General features: G+C 37.3%; 1 protein-coding gene across 1 annotated transcript in view; it reads left to right on the forward strand.

The window, feature by feature from the left end:
- DACH2 (dachshund family transcription factor 2) overlaps positions 1 to 12,443 on the forward strand; it is a gene marked incomplete at its 5' end in the record, with an annotated part of 315,957 nt that overhangs the window by 368 nt on the left and 303,146 nt on the right. The window lies entirely within an intron of this gene.

Consider the following 12,443-nt stretch of genomic DNA (forward strand, 5'->3'; position numbering starts at 1 on the left):
GGCGGGGGCGGTGAAGCGGCGCGGCCGTGGGTGCCGGCGTGGAAAACTTTGCAGGATTCCTCAACCCCCCCGCGATGGCTGGGACCGCCGAGCGGCGGGCCGGTCTTCAAACTTTTCCCCTCGCGCTGATAGTTCCCGTGTACGCTCTTAAACCAAACCAACCAAAAAAAAAACCCCAAACCAACCCCCCAAAGTTTTCTGTTGTTATTTTCCTTCCGCTGAAACTTCCAATTCTCCTCAGGATCCCTCGCTCCCGAGGGGCTGAGCGCCGGCTGCGGCGGCCGGCCGGGGGCCGCCGGGGAGGGTGGGCGGCCGGCGGGCAAACTGTTGCTCGCGGCCGTTCCCGAGTGACTTCGCGTCAGGCGAGCGAGAGGTCCGGGGTGGCCGTAGCCCCTGCCCCGCCGTGCCTAAATCGCGGAGCCCCGGGCGGGCTGTATTCATGGGAGATCCCTGCTGGGTCCTTCGTACTTGGGGTTATAATCCTGGTTTGTGACCTCATAGCTGCTGCCTTTAGAAATGGTAATGATCTAATAAACACAAAAACCCTCTCGGGGCTGAGGAGAAATGCCTAGTGCAGTGGGGTAGGGCGTGAGACGGGGTGCTCGGAGACGGCGTTTCCTAGTTGAGCGGTTGGTGAGGTACCTCTCCAGAAACATTTGCCTTCCAGTGTGCTCCGGCTTTCTGCCTGGCAGGAAACTTTCTTTACAGAAGGTTGTTTCAGACAGCTTTGAGTGCGGTATCAGACTCGCAGCATGGAAATATTTAGTAACTTTGGTTCTGGTGTCACTAGTTCTAACTGCTTGGCACTGAACGTGTTGGGTGGGTTTTTTTTAATGACACCTTAAGTACGCTCTAATCTGGGGCCTGATCCTGTTCTCGCTGCTGTGAGCTTAAGCAGGAGCAGACCCGATGCTCGTTCTTGAGTATCAGTATTTGGTTTGTTTCAAATTATTTTATGTTACAGGTGACATTTTAGAGATACTTGCACTCAATTCCTAGATACGTTTATTTGAAGTATGTGCTTTTTCTCTTGCTCGTGTTCTGTTTCTGTAACACCTTCTCCCGCTGCCTCTTTATTTCGATGTCATGCACCTCTGTGACATCACAACTACTGCCTTATTAAAACGACAGTGTTGCAAGTAAGGTCTGGGACTAATGTATTTGAATAGAGTTAATGTAAGATTACATTTAACATTTAAATGCTTCTCTGAAATGTTTCTGAAACTCGACTAGCATGAAAGTTCACCATTAAAGAAGTATGTCGTCTTAATTTCTGTGACTGTGCCAAAGTTTTCCCTTGGGGAAATGTGGGATCTGATTTGATGATACAGCCTTTAGATGTGATCTGATGATTTCTGCTCTCTTACAACCAATGATTTAAGATCCAGAAATGTTCAAGTGTTAAATGTTTAAAACTTGTATTTCACTTTTTTTTTTTTCCTTTGACAAAGACTTATGGCCCTGATAGGATAAGGGAATAAGTAATGCAAGGAGCAGCTGAGAAGGGAGGCCAGGGGAGCTGTAAGTGAGGAGCCGAGTGATGCTCTAAGAGGGTCTGAAAGGAGCAGTCAGTGGAACGAAGACCTGGTCAGAGGCTGAAGATATGGCAAGAGCACTGTTGAGGGGGGATCTAATAGGGCAGAAATATGTCTGAATGGAGTCAAAGCTCTCAACTGAGAAAGTACGTTCAACACGTGTGTAAGAGCAAGCTCTCCCTGCCTCATGATGCCTAGTATTTTTACCTGTTCAGAAATAGCAGATCCCTTTACATTTCCTAAAACGTTTTTCATTTATTGAAACATCACCCAGCCTTTGTTTATATCTCTTGAAAATGCCACTGGTTCGAATAAACTACTGATACTCAATGTATTTTGCATTCATGGTTTCAGGTGTAATGCATGATAAGTGTTATCAGCACAGATAAAACTTTTCTCATGTATGGTAACTTAATGTTAATTGTATCCATCGTGCTAATTGAATGCTTAATATGTCTTTTTATTTACAGGGTTTTTTTTCCTCAAACAGCCCACACTTAATGGGTGAGAATGTTGGATAAAAATAGCTAAATACATGAGTGATCTAATTTTTGTTTCCTGTGAAGTGACCTGGGAACCACTGCAGTGCATGGTACCAAACAAAACACAGTGGAATTGTTACAGCTATCCATACGTGCAGTATTTAGGTTCTATACCTGGGAAGTAAAGTCTTGAAAAAATGTGGTTTTTTTAGAAGCAAACCATTCGATACGTATTGTTCCACTGCATGACTCAAGCATCACTTTCATGTCTGAACATATATTTTGTAATATATTTTAATTTATGGATGTTTATATATATATTTGAATACTGTAGAAATACTTCATTAAACTCAAGAGCTGCCAGAAAAAGCAATAAGAAATGCTGGCTATCATTGTTTTCAATGTTAGTTGACTTCTAAAAGTCAACATCTCTTATGTTAGTGTACACTTTTAATTATTTTTTTAAATTGGAATGTGAACCATCGATTATATATAATTGAAAAAACCATAAAATTTACTTCTCCTGCTTACTCTATTGCATTTTTTTTAGTTGAGCTTATCTACAGAGCTCGTAAAAGCTGCAGAGAAATATACCTGTAAGTGAAATTTTTTTTTGTATGTTTATGTTCTGTGTATGTAATGCTAGTTCCCTATATCTAGCATCTTTGACCTTTGTGGTTTTTTTTAAACACTACATGTATAATTTTCATTCATGTGTAAACAAAATGTTCCTAACTTTGATTGTCGTTAGCCATCATCATGTAATCTAATTTGGAAGCAAGGTTTGTAAAATGAAACTAACCGTTCATTTCATTACAGGTAGCATCTTCAAGTGCATAGTGAGTACAACATATTTACAAAATTTAGTTACTAATTTGCAATACCTTAGAAGATTACTTAAATTATGGATACATGCTTAATTTTAGTAGTAAAGCATAACATTTACTTAAAGTAGAAAACTATAATGAGATTTTATTTAAAAATGAAATTTAAAACTGCAGTAAGAACGTTTTTATGATGGTAAATATATCAGTCCCTAAAATTAGGCTTATATGAGCATGATCATAACCTATTCTACAGGGTTTCTGTTTGATGGATGCTGTTGGCTACTGAAAAAGCATAGTGTTGGTCTGGATTATTTAGTGAATAGTAAGAGTATTTCCCAGAAAACAATGTTTTGGCGCATGGCTTATTTTTTATGATTTCAAGTATCCAGTTAAGCTAATATTTTGTATTACTTTGGCTATTCACAAACAATAGAAGGCTTTAGAAATGAATTTAAGCAGTAAATGCAGACATTTTATTTTATGAGATAATGAAGGTCTAGTCATGTTGTCTATTAAAAGCTACCCTATAGTCAGCAATACTCTGTCTTTTATTAGGAGAATGATGTCAAGATTATAATTAAAGCAATCCAGTCATGTAGCACTGCACAGCGTTTCCTTGTATATTGATTTTTAAATGTGGACATCTGATCATATAAACTTCTTTGACTAAGTAAATATTTAGTATGCATTCAGACTTAGCCAAACTTGTGAATTTTGGAGGCGCTAGCATGTTAAAATAAAAAAGAAGATCAATTTCTCAATTTCTTTTTCTTCCTTGGAGAGGAGACTCACTTAAAACATTCTCATGAGAGATCACCAGCATAGTGGATTCTGCTAGAGATGCAGAAAGGAATTTTTCCACTTTCCAAGCAGATTAATTATACTTTTGGAAAAATCCCTCTTTCTTTTTGGGCATCTTGAAAGTCTATGCTTGTTCAAAACTACTAAAATACTTGAATATTTTCATCAGATGGATATCTAATCTGGAGAAGCCTTGATTAAAATTCCCTTCTTTTTACATAGCAATAGAGCTCCCCATTTAAAGTGTAACATGCTTTTCCTCCAAAATGGAGTATTTGTAGGTTTTCTGCATGTGTATATGCATAATACATATGTAATTTTCTACTGAGACTTCTACAACTGAAAAATACTGTGTTTTTGTAGCAAAGACAAAAAAGCTAAACAATTAGGTATTAATGATATTCTTGTTGCATATTCAAAAGGTCTTTGCAAGCATTTCTTCTCCTTTTTTCTTTTCACCATTTCAACCTGCAGAACTCTTCACTGTCACTCCAAATCACACAATTCTACAAAGATAAAACAACATTTAAACTCATTTGCTTTGGGAGGGAAATTGAGCATTTGCACCCAATAAGCCTGATTGTGGAACTGCATGCAAATTGTGTTTTGATTTATCTCTTTTGCACTTTTTTCCATTTGAATTGATCTTGCATTAATTTTGCCAAGCGGCTCTGTGAGGCTGCAGATGTTGCCCTGTGTTTAATAAATCAATGAGACAGATCTGAATGAATCACTTCAGATGGATTCTCTGCTCGGTTTGATGTCTAGATGTTATTCTTAGCTTGTTATCATGACAGATGCATTAATGTTCCCATACACTGCCAGCAATGTCAAAGAGATTGAAGCTTTTAAAGTGGCGGTATCCCCTTTTCCCCCTTCTGTTGGAATAACTAAATTGCCTTTAGGAATAGGTCAAAATATAAATTTAATCATGGCATCATTGTGGGGAAGATGCTAAACTTCTGATCATATTATAACACAAAGTCAGACAAATACGGTTTCATACAGAATGATTAATTATTCCAAAATAGTAGAGATCAATATTAAAATCTAAACATAGGATAGCTCCTTAATAGAGTAACCACTTTCTCAACATTAATATTTCATTGTAATAGGAATGATCCGAATAAATAATATAAGACTAGAACATGTTAAAAGTGTTGCTATAAATAGAATATCATTGTGTCCAAATTGATTACAGGCTGAAGAAAGGCTTTTCCCCCGGTTTTTTAATTCTTATTAATTTTTTTTCAAGTTAAATGTGTCTGAATTCAACATCTGTTAGACTTAAAATATGAATACTTGTTTATTATGTTTCTGTTACTAACCATTTAGTGCCAGAAATGTTGGAAAAGTTGTCGATCACCATTTATTTCTGATCTGTATAGTCTGGTATCCATTATCTTGGAGCAGAACCTGTGGAACGCAAATCATAAAAGAGGCTGGAATGTGTCTTTGTGGAACGGTTTTAAATTCTGGAAAAGATTGCACAAAGTGTAAAGTACTCTGCCATGAATAATGAAGATCTATTTCCCACGTAGGCTGTGCACAGTTTTTATTGGCTTTTATTCCTTAGTGTTTATTAAACCACTTGTGGTCTTCCTTGTTTTTCTTTAGAAGATTAAAATAGTATTTTGTGATTTGCTTCAATCATTTTGTTAAAACTGCTCTCTTCCAATATGATGCTTAAGTTTAATGTTAAAAATTATCGCAAATGTTCTTTTTCCTAATCTCTTCTCCAAACAGAAGAACTTTGACTTTTTGTCATTAAGGCTTCTGAGAATAAATTGGAGAAACTGGCTGTAACAGATCTAGATTTATGTTGGCATTCTTGGTATTCTTGCTCCAGTAGTTCCAATTTGATAAAGGAAACAATATATGTAATAGAAATTCACAGTTTATTCAAATGAGTTTAAGCTTTAGCATTGTTATATTTGCCTTTCTTTCACCAATATATCAATGTGTGGCAACAGTATTATACTTAGAAAGCCTCCAGAAGTGACCAGCTCTGTAGATGGGAAATTATTCTCACACTGGGGCTACGGTTGGACACGCAGCCTCTGTTTGTGTGTATGCATTTGTTTTAAAGGCAGGTGAAAATCAACTTTGGTAGAACTGAGGAGCACAGCAAAAATCACTGAATTAGAAAATCATGTTTTGTTGTATGGCTGTGGCCTTAGGGTGAGGAATTAGTATCTACCTACCTTGGTAATTTTGCACAAAATATTTAAAATGAGCACTCTGAGATGTTGTAAAGAATTCTATCTTATTTCATTGCTTACAGGCTGGAGTTCACATTGTGTAAGAGCTGTTTGTCAGTATCAATATTAAAAATGTGTTGAAATGTGGGCCATAAAGTCCCTATTTTGACTTTGCTAAGGTGAACGTCCCTTTCATGCCAGTGGAAGTTTGCCAGAACAAGGGCAAAGAACTTATAAATGTTTCTAGGATCTGAGCCTTTCTCGTCAAAGGTGGGACATATTTACTTAAAACCTGTGTTTGAGAGAATTATGTGTTTATGCCATTTTCAAACGGGTACTAAGTTTTTGGGTCTGACCTTGTTCTTGCTCAACGTAGGACCTTTAAGGTTTTTTGTGCCTGTTCCGGGAATGATAATTCTGGATTTTCTGAAGTTACGAACAAAATTATCCAAATCCTTACTTTAAAATACATAGAAAATGCCCATCTAGTTTCTTTCATAAGTTCTTCATGTGATTATCAATGTAATAAAACTCTGTAGGTGTATGGAAATGCAGCATTTTAATGATTATTTATGTAAACAAAGCTAATAGCAGAAACAAACATTATGAGGATACTTCAGAGTTACTGCTGTCTGTGACGTGTTCCTTTGGTGTAAGCTGAGGCAAGATTTTAATACGTTACGATTAAACATGCATTACCAAGCACAAGTACATTAGTTAGTAATGATTCTTAGTGATTTAGATATATCCTGCTTGATATTAGAATTGTCCCTTGGGGCTGCACGCTTTTGATCTTTGTTCCCTCTTGGTAAAGCACGGTTATCCAAAGTGACTTAGTAATAGGGTTTCCCTTCTCCCCTGGTTCTACAACCTGTAAGAAACACCGATACCTATTAACTAATGCACTTTGATACCTGCCCCAGAAGGTTCCAATATCTGAATCCTATAAGACATACATTTGTTTGCTTTCATTTCTTTTTGGTAACACAGCAATATTGTTGTTTTGTGTGTGCATATAAAGTTTATTGTCACTAGCAAGTGTGGGGAGATTATATTTCCTTGTCAGTTCATCTTGACCTGCTAAGCCCATTTTGCTCATTAAAATATATTGTCAGAGCCTTTCTTGACTCAGTTAAAATACCACTTCCCCAAAAAGTAAGAACCAAAACTAATGAATAGTGCTTGCTTTATTACTGTGCAGTGACTTAAAGTGTAATATTTACCAGTGTATATTGTTGTGTATATGTTAAGGTATAAAATGTTTGATTGCAATTGTGTCTGATCTTATCAAGTTTCTGGAAATGGATATCTGGTAACAGCATTTAACCTACATCTAGTCTATCTGCTATCTATGTGATGGGTTAAAAAGAAAAAGTAGTATCGATCTGTCGCTGGATTAAAGTTTGAAATCGGCAACAACATGAGCACAAAAGGCTTTTTTTATGATTTCTCAGCTTGCCATTGATCTACCAGTTTTATTGCATTCATTATTTATTAAAAGAATTTGCAAGCTAAACATAACGTTAAGCTAGTTTGCACACAGGGACTGCACTTAGGAAATTGAATGGAAATTGCATTAGAGATGAACATCTGTGCTATTTTTCCACTCGTGTGTTTATGGGTTTGTATAAAAGGTGTATTGGATTAACAGTTATAACCATTATAGCTTGCAGCAATATGTTAGAACCCTAAGCATTTAGTAGTTATTTAGGAGGGAGACTCTTTTTACTTATACTAAAAAGTATGGTAATGCCATCACAAACAGTGCTTTTATTGGATTATTCTTTATTAATGGGCTTTTTACTAGTAATGTGTAAAACTTGAGGTATCTAGCTATATTATGCATGTGTTCTATTATCTATGCTACATAAAGCTCCATTAATATTGTCATTAATTGAAGGTTTCTAGTGACAGTATTCATTAAGCTTTTGGCACATAGACACCGAAGGATTGAAATGAAATGTATTTTATAATATACAATGGGAATTTAAGTATTGAAAAGATCCTTAATATATGTTCCTTCAGATTTTTTCCCGCAATTCAACTAGTTTTCTGTCCTCCTTGAACTGGGTAGTTTCTGTGATGTATTGTATTAGTGAATCAGGTGAAAATCTTAAATATTTTGAAGTCTTTTTCCACTTCAGTTAACAAGTTCAGTTGCCTTCAACACTAGCTGTAGTTGTGTGTGATGTATAATGTGTAGGGTGGACCAAGAATTTTGAGGTCATCTCCTGTAATGATTTTTTTTTTATTGTGCTCCTTCTATAAAATAGATTATTTTGCCTGAATACCTGTTTGTTAAATAGGGAAAAACAAAGGAAAAATTACTTTGGGGACTTTGGGTAAAAAGTATATTTTTAGAATCAAGATGTTATCTGTTCTATTTGGTCTTAAACTATGTGCAGTCTAGTCTGTTTGTGACTAGAATGTACTGAAATATGTCATGTTTTGCATCATCAGTGCACTTGCCTTGCAGTTACTCTATTGAAGACTCAACCTGATACATCCCACCAGCTTGTAAGACTGTTAAGGGTTTCCTGTGCAAAGAAGCAGAAATGTTCTTCATGCCAGAAGGTTGTGCTTACTCTTTTGACTGCTACCTCTACATTTTTTTGTTTGTTTGTTTCTGGTAGGATGAACCCCTTTAAGTCCTAATAGTATTTTGAACAGAGGGAGCTCTGATTTTTAGCTGAAAGAATCTCGATACTGTTTTTCCACATAGTTTTGGACTCACTTTTACTAGTCTTCCTCACTGTTGTTCCCAGCCACAGAATGTTTCAGCTACCCTGTAAATAAAGGTGGAAGTTAGATTTAATATGGGATGTATGTCATACGCATACGCACACACATATTGATTGATATAATATACACACATATACATAATGCAATTTAAACTAAATGTTTGGATAATTCCAAAGCCTCTTTCCCAAACCATAGAAATAACTTTGTTTTTTGGAAAATGTTGTATACGTATTTATGAAGAGAGAGGTTTTGGAATAATCCAGAAATCAGTTTGAATTGCATTTGCTATGGACAAGAACGAAATTTCCTAAATGAACCAAGATGGCTATATGAGCTATCTTGGTGTCCTTACTAAAAGTCTTTAATTTTTTTTTTATAATTCTCATAGCCATGTGAGTGAGTAACATTCTCAGCATGTAATTTTATTTCTGTCCAGTCTGTGGCAAGAGAACTTTTAGCTTGGGATGCCCTCATGGTACTTTCAGTCAACAGAACATTGAGTAATTTTTCTCTCCTGTTGCTAAACCTGTGTGGATGTGGAATTAAAACAGAGCAATTTACTGAAAAAAATTAATCAAAATTATTTCACACTGTATGTGTACAGAGTTCTGTTTCTAATGTGTTTTGCAGAATGACAGAATTGTTGAGGTTGGCAGGGTCCTCTTGAGCTCATGTAGTCCAACTCCTCGGTTTAAGCAAGGTCAGCTAGAGCTGGTTGTCTAGAGCTGTGTCCGGTTGGATTTTGAGTATTTCCAAGGATGGAGACTCTCAGCCTCTCTGGGCACCCAGTTTACAGAGTAGAAATAACTGTGCGGTGGAAGACAGATTTTATTGGCATTCATTGGGATGACTGGATTGTGTGGCAGTTGTTGAAGCCATGAGTAGATATCACAGCTAGCCACTGACATGGTCACTGCTGTTGTGTTTGTCCTCGCTGGAGCAGAGTATGAGTTGTAACCCTCTGTGAATCAACCGTATCATATTCAGATTGTGCTTTTTCTTGTCTCAAATTATTTCCTTAAATCCTGTATGTGTCTGCTGATGAGCTGACTTGTCTTTTTCTCTTTTTCCCTACTGCTACCTGAGAAGGAATATTTGTATATTTGTAATTTAAAGGGCAGGGGGGAAGTGTCTGTAAGAAAGCTCTTAGCACAGACATTGTACCAGTAGGGGGATTTAGTTACTTGTATGTTACAGTAATTTAAGAGTTGCTAATTAAGAAGATCAGGCTAGTTTAAAGAAAAAAATATTTCGAGTTTCAGTTAAAACTTCTAATCAGTATATATAAAATACTATACATTATGCTTTTTCTTACACATGTAACAGTTGGTTTTGCCTAGTGCAAGTTTTACATGATAGCTAATGGACTGTTTTTATAACAGTTAATCAGGAAATGTCCTGGGTCTGTGAAACATTATCCCTGTTGTTTTTTTTGCGAAGTTGATGAAGACACCTCGCTTCACTGCTGCAGGTCTCTGGAGTTGCCTTTTCTTGTCCTCATACTTTTAAATGTTGTGTGCTGAAGGAGGGCAACTTCCTAAAAAACTTCTGAGATAACACTGAAAAATGAAGTAGGAAAAAAAGTCAAGTCTTTGCCATGAGACTTAAAATGCATGTTTAAAAAAACAACACAAAACCCCCCAAACATCCCCTGCCAACCAAAAACCAACAACAAAAAAACCCAAAGAGAACAGGGCAGTAAAATGCTGGCAGTTAGGAAACAGCAGAATATGAATACTGAAACAGCACCTAAGGTAGTGAACTCAGGGTTGTGTTTTCTCTATTGCATGAGTTTGTTATTGAAATGCGTATTTGTAGGTCTGTGGAGGTTTTTTGTTGGCTTGTAAGGTTTTATTTGGTGTTTTTTATATGGCGATTCATGTATCTGATAGGTGACCTCTCAAAATACCTTGAGTTGAGCATCTCATCATTAAGAAATCATTTTTGCCTGGTCCAAGGCTGTTCTGACTGTTTTGCAGAGAATTAAATAACGAAGTGATCTGTCAGTGCACTTCGTGCTCTCGTTGTGAGACTTGCTAAATATGCTGTGTATAGCATTTGCTCCCCACTGCATTACATGTGTGTGTGGCACAGCAGTGTGCTGCGCTCTGACTCCAGGCTGTACCTGCATGGAAGGGGTGATGCATTGCTATCGGTTTTCGCAGCTATGGTTTGCCTTTTAGAAGGAGCCCTCAGAAGAGGTTTGGCCAGAATGATTAGTGCAAGATGCTGCAAACCTTCTTCTCTCTCGTAGTCAGAAGTGCTTAGGAAGGTTAATTGATCCTGCTATCATACACTAGAACTAAGATTTCTTGTCTTGGATCAGAACCATAATCACTGTCACTTCTTTCTGGTCTGTTTTTATAAATTGCCTTACTTGTTGCACAGCTGATTTTTGGTTCGAACAAATCTGTTTCTTCCTGCTGGAACTCAAGAAAGTTTCTGTCTTGCAATTTCGTGAAATACTTTTCCCTTCATGCTAAGCTAGAGGGGATTTTGATCGTTCACTTATCTTGCCTTTTTTAATATGCTTTCTTTAAAATTTTTCTGCCCCCCCCAACCATCAGTCCTAAAACTTTGTTCCATCTTCTTATTTATTCATCCTTAAAGGTTTATGATTTTAGCTTACTGACTGAAAAAATTAACCCTTTGTTACACTGGGAGAATCTGTATTCATGTTGGTATGGAAACAAAACAAATATTTGTGATGTGTTTATTGTAGGCATCTTTACTGAGTAATGCAGTGACTGTTGTAGAGTAGTTCAGAATGCAGCAGTAGACTGTTAAATACATTTTAAGAGCTCATGTTCTCTGAATGAAGATAAGCTGAGTGACTGAGTTCTTATGCCAGCCAGACAGAAACTCTTTATAAAAACTTCTTTTTTATGTTTTTTTCTTTACCCATTCATATGAAGTTTGTGATAGTATAAGCTCTATATTTTTGTTGTTTTTTTTTCCAAACTTAGCTATTAACATTAGCAAGTCAAATGCCTGGCAGGGTTGAGCATCTCTGCTGCGAAGTCTGGCATGTAAGTCAGCTAGGTTAGGGATTATTCTACCAGCACTACATTTGATTTAAATAGTGCATTGTATTAGGGTCTAAATGATTTTTGGTTTTATATTGCATCTGTAAGTGTAGTTAGGTAGGCCTTGCTGTAGGTTAGGAGAAGTCAGTGCAACAAGTTTGTCTGTTTCTGTGCAACTACTTTTCTAATGTTTCTCAGCCAAACAGAAGTAGGAAACTTGCTTATGCTGGTTGTCCTCTACCTGCATGTGTCAGAAGGTATGTGAATGTAGCCATGCTCCTAGTGCCTCTTAGCTCTCTGAGATGGGCTGATGATTTCAGAAGGAGACGTGGTTATTTGGAAGTTACAGTCCTGCTAGTGTTAGGTAGTAATAGGTGCTCCGTCCACCTGCTTTCGGGGGGGGGGGAAGGAAAGAAGTAAGAATATCACACAGAACATCTTATGCCCACCTGCTGCTGGCTCACAGTGAAGTTGTATCTCACAAAGTGTAAATAGGAGTTGGTTATTGATTTACAGGGAGAAGAAAGGAGGAACAGGGAGGCTGGGCTGGTAGATGCAGTACGTTTGTCTGGGATTTCTGGGTATTAGAAGGCCTGCACTGCAGATAGTGTGCTTGAACAATTCAGTCCTTTAGCATGGGCACAGTCAGGCAAGGGAATCCCAAGAAAGGATGAAGTTGCTGTGTGTTGTGTGCAGTGGGGGCACAATAGGCTGATACGACCCCAGCAATTGCTGCAAGAGAGCTGATGATCTGTACGCTGCATAGGGAGTACATTGAATGTATTGCAGAATTTATTGTTGTGCCTATTCTGCAATTATCGTTTTGCCC

Source organism: Haliaeetus leucocephalus, unplaced genomic scaffold (assembly GCF_000737465.1).
Source record: "Haliaeetus leucocephalus isolate CR32 unplaced genomic scaffold, Haliaeetus_leucocephalus-4.0 Scaffold340, whole genome shotgun sequence".
Taxonomy (NCBI): Eukaryota; Metazoa; Chordata; class Aves; order Accipitriformes; family Accipitridae; genus Haliaeetus; species Haliaeetus leucocephalus.